This window comes from Vicugna pacos, chromosome 3 (assembly GCF_048564905.1).
Source record: "Vicugna pacos chromosome 3, VicPac4, whole genome shotgun sequence".
In the NCBI taxonomy this organism is placed as follows: Eukaryota; Metazoa; Chordata; class Mammalia; order Artiodactyla; family Camelidae; genus Vicugna; species Vicugna pacos.
Window position 1 is genome coordinate 75634769 of NC_132989.1, and position 8167 is coordinate 75642935.

At 38.8% G+C, this 8167-nt stretch overlaps 1 protein-coding gene across 1 annotated transcript in view; it reads right to left on the bottom strand.

Annotated features, from left to right (window-relative positions):
- Positions 1-6616, bottom strand: part of PIK3R1 (phosphoinositide-3-kinase regulatory subunit 1) — a 562158-nt gene extending 555542 nt beyond the window's left edge. The window contains exon 1 of the mRNA XM_072958567.1: positions 6529-6616. The gene's annotated coding sequence lies outside the window, so the exon portion shown is untranslated. The remainder of the gene's footprint in view (positions 1-6528) is intronic.
- Positions 6617-8167: the final 1551 nt, after the last annotated feature.

The following is an 8167-nucleotide window of genomic DNA, read 5'->3' on the forward strand; positions in this document are numbered from 1 at the left end:
TATTTTTCCCTCCTGAGATACCCCTTACCCTAGAGAAAAGGAGAGAAGTTCCATTGCTCACGTAATCAAGACTCATCGATGATTTTTTTCCCCTGAAGGAAAGGACCACATTCCTCTTCATCCTAATGTTGACCTTGAAGATAATTACATTGGAGTTGGACTCACCTAGTACAGAGCTTCCTCCTAACAAGCATGCTTCTGGTTCCTGGTCTTTAGTATACCTGTTTGTTTCCTTGCCTCCCAACTATCCCTGGAAATGTATTTGTCCTTCTGGTCCACTGTTTTGGTAACTTCCACATGTGCTACCCTCTCTCCTTGTCTGTGGGATAATGTTGACAGGCAGCCTCTGAGGCTGAGAATCTAACAAATGAATAGTCACTCACCTCTGAGCGCTTGCCTAAGCAATCATCAGCTGAGGATGAGCACTGACACATCACCACAACTGACAAAGTCCAGTTCAAACCCACCTCTTCCTTCTAAGAACCCAAGTCTGGCTCCAATAAGCCCACTCTGTCCTGAACATGAACAGTCTATTTTTGGCCCCATTCATTTGTCTCTCTCGACTTTCTTTTATTGTTCATTTCTGTGCTCAGGAAACCCTTGAGAGTTAAGGTTTATGATCTTAGGAGCTGTAGCTTTGAATGCCTATGACCTATTCACCCATGGCTTCTCTTAGATCTACTTGCAGGCCTCTCAAACTCAGAACTAGCCCGTTGTGGCCTTTTTTCTGGTGCTGCCAGAAATGATAAGGGAGCCCATGGAGAAAAACAGTGCAACAGTTATATCTTATTTTGCTTGGGAGAAATACTTCAGAATCCCCTATTCCTGTGGGTCTTTGAAACTTCCTCCCCCAACACACCACACACGAACACACACGAACACGAACACATGCGCACACACACACAACTCAGTGCTCTTCTCTACTCTCAAAGCTCCCCATATCCACACCTCCAGGACTCATACTGTCTTCTCTCTTTTATGTGAAATATAATCTCTTGTAGGGTGGTGGTTTTGATCTTATGCATCTTTCCTCCCAGGCACCTATCTTAACAGAAGAATCACGGCAAAAATAATTCAAGGAGAAAGGAAGAGAGGGAAGGACTAAATGAACCTAGGGTCCCTTTAAGTGTAAGATCTACCTACACAAGTAAACATGGACAAGTAATTGGCTTCTAAATCTCAGTTTTCTGATCTGTAAAAGGGGAATATAATAATGACTTTAGAATATGTATTTTAGTGCATATAACTCTATATGAAATGTAAAATTGTAATTGCTCTTAAGTTAGAAAACAATTTGTGTTCACCCCAAGCTAACCATTCCACATTTTTAAAGTAAATATTAGATATCAATTTGTGTTAAAAGCAATTTAGTTTTAAAGGTTCATGCTGTGAGATTAATGTTCTACAATGAAATTTCATTCAATTCTCACTCTTACCCTTGAGCTACTTTTTTCAACTGCAAATTTTTATCTATATAATACGCTTTCACTTATGTTCACCATGACAGCCTGAGTATTCTCATCTATTTGTTCAGATTGACTTAAAATACAGCCAGATATTTTGCAGATGAAGCAATTTCACCGACATTATAAAGTAAAATCTTCCAGAAATAAATTGTTTAGACTTGTACATGTGACCTATTTGTTGAATTCTCCCAAAAGGCTTTATGTCAGGAAGAATCATTTCTTCTCTCTGTAGATTAAATTCAATATACACTGCCAGCACACAGACACACTAAGCCACCATCCAGTAGACTGACTCACTTGAATTTATAGTTATGATAAAGTTATTTGGCAAAACAAACTCAAGCTGTTAACCAGTGAGAACTAATTCCAGATTCAAAATCCATTCCATGAATGGGCTGTACCACTGTGGCTGTGAACATTCGGTCATGTAAATGTCCCCCTGAAGGTTCTGGATGACAAGCCTGATGAAAAGGAAGGGGGAATATTGGGCCTCCAACATTGTTCACCAAATGTGGTAACTAAAGAGAACAAGCAATTCTATCCAGGATCCAGAGTCTTTGGCAGCCCTCAGGGCAGCTTCTGTCTTTGGTGGCAAAACAAAGTTTGGTTTTATTTTTTTCATTGTTTTTTGAAAGGGATGAGTATAATCATTTTTTAACATTGGCTCCTTTGTGTTACAGACAGTCTGTTAGCACACATTTTCAGATTCACTTCAAAAAGGAAACAAAATAGAAGTGTGGATGCATGTTAATTACCCAAAAACATGGCACACCAGATGGCCACCAAGGTCTGCTTCTGTATAGTAGGTAAATAATGCTTCCCAATCCCTTTGTCCCCTCTGAAAACCAACGTTTGAATTATTTTCCCTCCAACTACTGTTAACACAGGACGTAAGCAAGGGCAGCAAGAAAGCCACATTTATACGTGGACCAAAGAGGGTAAAGGCAAACATTTTTGTCCCTCTTGCTACATTCTGCAAGAATTATTGGGTCCAGAGAAAGTCAAGAAAAACTCCTACAGAACCAAAAAGCATGGAGTTGGGCTTTGGCTTAAGCACCAGAGAAAACAAGTTTATTTTTCCAAGCAGGCCTTGTCTGCCTCTTTGATATAGGTGTAATGATTTTTGACTTCAAGGTTCCCCTGATTAGGCTGTGTAATGAGCCCTCTTGTATTACCCATGGAAGATTTTAAAATTCATTAAGTCAATATATACAGTCATGGTCCATTCTAAGACAAACAAAACTTGCACTTTTAAAACGTCTTTCTGCTGAGCTGGGTATACATAATAAATCCTGCATGCCATTTCATCTACTACATATCCCCTCAGTGCACTCTACAGTAGAAAGCATTACCTTCCATAATATGTCTGTAAACTTCAGGGGCAGAGCAGTAGATTTGTGACACTGACCTTTGATCCTTCCCTCTCTGGCCATCCCTTCCTTTTTCCCTCACCAAGTAGGTAATTAGCTTTGCATTCATTGCTACAAATGAGGGATGTTTTAAGTGGGAGAGTAGAAATAATGTACACATCTTTAAATATTAAAATTTTAATTATAAAATTGTAATTATAATTTTAAATATAAAAACCAAAGACCATAGAAAAACTTAGTGGCTCAGGGTATAGACCAAATAACTCGGAGAAGTTGGAAAGAAATCAGAGCTTTCCTACCTTGGGGAAGGAGTCTCATGTCCTAGTACACATGCAGTTAGAGAAGACATCAGACAAGGTGGGACCATGCACATAAGAACCAGGGTCTCCTAGTGGGACTAATGATGATGGATGATCAGGAGCAGGCCAGAGCATGAACACTGTGACCACTTCTTGCACATTTAAGGATAAATGGCCCCTCTTCCCAAGCTTTGGCGTTATGAATATTTACATATAACCCCAGTAAAAGGAGGGGAGAAAAGGGGGAAAAGAGATCCTCAAATTGACAGAGATTGTTTCTACACCTCCTGGCAGAATAAGTCTCCAAATGAAAATCATATTGCGTATGAGGAAAATAAAAAATTTATTTTTTTGTATAACTGAGTTCACTGATTGAGGGCCATACCTATAACATTTATAAAGACAATCTTAAAGTTTGGGAGAAGGCAACTGGGGAGAGCCGAAAGACATTTCCTAAATGAACTTGGGACAGATGAAAATGAACAGATTAACATTTCTACTGAGGGATTCTCTTATTTAAGAATATTGGTCAGGCCATATATGAGTTTCCTGTATGCCAAGAGTTTTGCCTCTGTTAATTCATCTACTCCTCCTTACAGCCTTATAAGGATGGCAAGACTATTATCTCCAATTAACAGATTAGGAAAGTGATGTTCATAGAAGGAAATGACTTGCCTGGGATTCAAAACTGGGCTAGTAGGAAGTCAAAGGTACTAAACACAGGATGTTAACCTCAGTGCTCTGCTACATCCTGAACATGCAGAACTGATACAAAGTGGGTGAGGCTAAAGTATCCTCCTCTTTGTCCCTCAACCACCTTGGCTCAGAATCCAAGCAGAATTTGGAGCTAGGACTCTTGCCTTCCAGAATACCATCTGAAACTACAAATTTACTGTGACCCATTTATTTCTTCCATTTCCCAGTCTATGATGTGATTAGGGTTAATTACTTTACTTTTCAACAAAACTACCATTTTTAGTGTCTTAAAGTAAAATGCTATATAACTGAAAAACAGGGCATGGAATTAAACCTCTCTCTCTCTTTGGAAATTTTCAAGTTATCTGAACTGAAATGGTTTTCATATATGTATGTATGTATATACATGTGTATATGTGTGTGTGTGTGTGTGTGTATAGTACAAAGATGACTCCGCTATTTTTTGTAAGGTCAATCATCATTTTTTCCCAAATATAAAGGGAAAAGTGTCAATTTTTACAAAAAAAAAAAATAGAACAAGGGAGAGGGATGTCTGTCTATGTAATTATAATTCAAGAAAGCAAAATAATTTTTGTTGAAAAAAATTAAAGGTTATACATCAGCCAGAACCATGAGTGAACAGAAGGAAACTTCCTGTCTTGGTAACTTTTTGCTTCCCTCTCTGATTTCAGTGGTATTTTTTTCATTTTATATAAATTGACTCAGGTTTAAGTAGCACCTCCCTATAGATGGAGAAATACAGATTCAACTTCCAGATGACCAATGTGCTGGACCAGTTTCCAGGACAGAAGCCAAGATTTGGTTCAAAATAAAGAACCAGATAGTTTCTCAACAAAACCTGCTGCCTGATTATCCAAAAAGTCTGCTCAAGTCTCAGTTTAATTTATCCAAGGTACTCTTTGTAGATTTCCACTCATCACAGTTTGCAACGACATGTCATATCATTTACATCTTCTTTTGAACATAAGCTCACCTTGCTCACATGGGCAGAGTTTTCTTCCTGTCTTGCTGGCTGCCCCTTCTAAGGCTCCTTTGCTGTTTGTTCTCCTCTACTTGATTTTTAACAGTTGAACTCCTCAAAATTTAACTTCTGGCTCTCTTTCTTTCAACATTCTCTCTCCAGATGATTCTATCAACTCCTGCATCTTTTGTTAGCATCAGAGTGCCAAGGACACAAAAGGCATACCTCTAGACCAGACTTCTCTCTGAGATCTAGGTCCTTATGTCTACAAACAGCTAACATTTATTGACTAGTCACTAAGTGCTCTGCCGAGTGCTACAATGCAAATTTTTAATTTAGTCTTATATGTATTATCATGTTATTCTTTTGTTTCTAGATATACATATAAGAAAATACACATTCTTGTAAAATTGAAATGATAAAAATATGGGTTATCTCAGCCTACCTACTGTTCCCCTTCCTGTACATCCTCATCTCACACCCATCCTCAAGTACCTACCGTTAGTTTGATGTGCATTTTCACTTAATCATCACAACTCTGTGGAGGTACTGTTCTTACTACCTCCATTTTACAGATGGGGAAACTGATGCACAAGATGATGTGAAAACTTGTCCAAAGTCACATGGATAGTAGGTGGCAGAATAGGTATTATAAGCTCAGGTTCATCACTTCAGCACCTCCACTCTTCTTTTTCATTTTGTCACTTCACCTACATGTTTCTCAGAGACACACCAAATTCAACTGTCTAAACTTAAACTTACAACTTTCCTGCCCTGTACCCATTCACCAAGCTAAATGCTGAAAATGCTCCAATGTAAGCATTTTTCCTTCTCTTGGATCTTAATGTCAGCAAATGAATCCATCAAATACTCTTTTGTTCACTAAGAAAACTTAATACCACTTCCTCTTCCATAATTCATATCTAATCGTTCACCCAACCTTGCTGATGTGATTCCTCAATCTTTCTTGGATCTGTGAGACTCTGTCATCACTGCCACCAGTATCTCTTGACCAAATCTGCTTCCAGACTTGCCACCTTCCAAGTCAACCTACACACAATCACCAAATGGACCTTTTTAAAAATGCTTACATTGGAGCATTTTCAGCATTTTAAGGAGGGGAGCATTCATTTTGGTTTCCCATTGCTCTTAGAATAAAGTGCAAAATCATCAGTGTGGCTTATAAGTCTCTCTTGCTTCCAATCCCTGCCCACTTCCCTGGGTTTCTGTCTTAGCCTCTGTCCTCCAGTCACACTGGTCTTAGTTTCTCAAACAAGTCACTCCCCTTTCAGCCACAGAGTCTTCACACATGCTGTTCCCTCTCTCTGGAGCTCTTATGCCCTCTTTCTTAACCAACATAACTCCGTTCAGTATGCAAGCCTTGTGTTGCCCAGGAGAGATTTTGCTGCCGCCTAATCTATTTCTACTTCCATTCTTATATGCTCTCTTATCACCCTTCACTTTGCATTTATTACATTTATCATCACATAATTAATACATTAATACAAAGTATGCTTCCCCTACTAGACCATAAGCTCCAGGAGAGCAAGAACAGTGTCTCTCTCACCCACCCCTGTGCCAGGAACATAGTAGTCTCATAATAAGTTCCCAAATGAAATTCAGTATGACCCTTAGTAAGTAACTTACTTAATTGGCTCTCAAGTTTCCATTCCTGGAAAATAGGGATGGCAGCACCAGCTTAGGAGTCACATTACCTCTTTCAGGAAAGTTGGACTCATCCCCAGCAGGCCTGGCTTCTGGTACGAGTATTCAGAGTTTAAACCATTCAAGGCATCAAGGATGTTCTCCAGTGGACACCCCTAGGGAACAGAAATGGGACCTTTTAAATCCTGAGCTTCTACCTTTCCTCTCTTCTTCAACCCAAGAGTCATCAGATGAAGTCTAAACATTACAAAGCAAGATTACTGGAAAATCTTTTGCAGATTCATTTCTCTGTATATTTAAAAACAGTACTGCTTTAACTGATTCAAGTTTGCAAGATTGGATTCTAATTTCAAGACAACTCCCCAAACAATTCACCACAGAACAGAACATTAGAATTATGGTAGGTATAATTAAAATGCCATTGCATTCTAATATTGTCTCTTCCTCCAATGCTCCCACCCACAACTGGTTTTCTGGACCAACAAAGAAACAGCTGTATGGGCATCCATCTGTGTGCTTCCATCTGTGGCTTCTTTTGCACTAGTACCAAGTGGACCTGGAAAAGTCAAATGTGTTCCTGTCTTGATTTTATTATTTTCCATCATTTCATGCGTGCAAAAACAAGAGCTGGAAGATTCGGGGCTTTCCCTAAGTTAGTACGTCCAAGAAGTTCAAGGGTAGTTCATAATATTTCTTTGGTCTTCTGATTAATGCTGTTGTCAAGAACTCAGGAGCAGTCAAGGAGGAGTGAAGGACAGGAGGAGGCCAATCCTTAATCACATTACCTGGGAATGAACTGCAATGTTCAGGCTAATGGCATTGTTATGACTGTGCCTCATTCAACATAGAGAAAAATAGAATCTGAGAAAATGACAATGGTGAGGCACCTAGGACCTCAGAAGTTGTCAAACTTCTTAATTCCCAATACTTTCTTCCTTGCCTACTGTCAAACTCCCATCAAAAATTCATGAAGCAGGTTAATTTCTTGCTTGCCATCTCAGCAGACTTCAGAGCCTGGGGAACAGGAAATATCCAGGAAGTTGTAGTGTTCTAACTCTGATCACTGGACTGTTGCTTTTATCAGCTTTCTAGATGTTTGTTCTTTGCAGCAGCTTTTTCGGCCACTGCTACCATGGGCTCCAGATTTTTTTTTAACATGCTTGTAAACAATCAACTGGTAATCTCTTAATCATCCTTCAAGGGTAACCTCTTCAGAAAGTCTTCCCCAAATTCACCAGGAAGAGTTAAGTGCTTATGTGGTCATTCTATTTCTCTCTTGTTGTTTGTATCAATTATACCTCTGATTACAATGCTGTAATTTTTATTTATGTGTCTAAATCATTAATTCACTGCTTGTAGGATTTCCTGTTTTTGCTTGTGTCTCTGGACTCTAAAATATAAATGAATGAATAAATGAATAAAATTTGTTTCTTGGTTTTTATTAACTTCTCAATCTTACAGCAAAATGCACTAAAAAGTAAAAACTCGGTGAAGTACATCCACTGTCCAGAATACTCCGTAATTCACAGACAGGAAGTTCTTTCTGAAGAACTCAACCATAAACTCAAATTCCCAGTTTAGCCTCTCATTTCTTCCTTCTTTCCAATCATATTTTTGCCATCTTTAAACACAAAGAATGAGACACCAGCTCTAATTATGTAACTGTGACAGCTTACTTTATCCTGCCAA